This window comes from Chrysochloris asiatica, unplaced genomic scaffold, assembly GCF_000296735.1.
Source record: "Chrysochloris asiatica unplaced genomic scaffold, ChrAsi1.0 scaffold00157, whole genome shotgun sequence".
NCBI lineage: Eukaryota > Metazoa > Chordata > Mammalia > Afrosoricida > Chrysochloridae > Chrysochloris > Chrysochloris asiatica.
In genome coordinates this window covers 2,225,435-2,226,771 of record NW_006408675.1, presented here as the reverse complement: position 1 = coordinate 2,226,771, position 1,337 = coordinate 2,225,435, and positions in this window count along the sequence as shown.

Here is a 1,337-nt window from a genome sequence, read left to right as displayed (position 1 = left end):
ACTATATATATACATAATGTTTTTATGCATAGAAAAATGACTAGAAAGCATAAGTCAAAGTGTTAATGCTCATTATCACTAGGTTTTGGAGTTACGGTCATTTTTTCTTCCTAAAAATTCTATTTCCAATGTTTCTACGATACAAAGTTAATACTTTTGTATTCACAGAAAACTCGTTTCAAAAGTTGATTCCTTAAAAGAGAGAGTAAGAAAGACAAGTTCATACCCTAACAGAGAATAGATGGCTGTAATTTGAATTTTCTAATACACTTGAGACTTTTTAAATGGATAGAAAAGTACACACCCAGGAATGAACACACAATAATATATGTGTTATTAGGTGTCTAAATAAATTTTGACATATGAAAGACTGAAAAAGAAGCTAAAACACAGGGTTGGGCTAGGAAGCCCAAAGTGAGCTTTGGTTTTTATTATATGTATAACAACACAAAAGGACCATTTTACTTCTGTTCAAACAGAAAATAGCAGGAAAGGTATATGTGGTATTTGGGGCAAGTGGAATAAAGCTAATATAACTTGTCAGTGGGGGGACTTCAAAAAGTTTATGGAAAATTCCAGTATTTTTCAATTCCACTTTTCCATAAATTTTTTTGAAGTACCTTGTATTTGCTAGCACACAGAAACTTGAAAATAACAATAGGATAAAAATAATGGAAGCAATAGGATAATAATAATGGCTAAAACAGGGTAATAATAATAATGGGCACAAAATAATATTTATTGGGCTTCAACCCACTCATTCTACAGGGCTTCTAACATACACACAAACATACACTTACAAAGTTCCTTTCATACATCTTTCATAATTCCCAAGGTTAAATTAAGATAGTGACAAATCATCTTGGCTTCATTGCTATAATTGCAATGTTTCTTTTTCTATTCTGATTCTCCGTAAAGAATTCTCAAGGTGTAGTCAGCAGCTTCTGTCAGACTCTGACAAATCACATACTTCTTTTGAGAAAATCAACAGATGAAATGCTAAATTGTAGCTATGAATCAGGGAGGAAAGGAAAAGCACCACAGGAGAGGTGCTGAAGATAGCTAGTCCCATTTTCAAGAAGTTGTTTTTGTTGTTGTTAGGTGCCATTGAGTCCATACCAACCCATAGTGACCGTATGCACGGCAGAATGAAACACTGCCTGATCCTGGGCCAACCTCACCATTGTTGCCACGCTTGAATCCACCAATGCTTCCAGTTGGCCAATCCATCTCATTGGGGGTCTTCCTCTTTTCATCTGACCCTCCACCTTACCAAACATGATATCCTTCTCCAGTGACTGGTCCCTCCTGACAATATGTCTGAAGTATGAGAGATG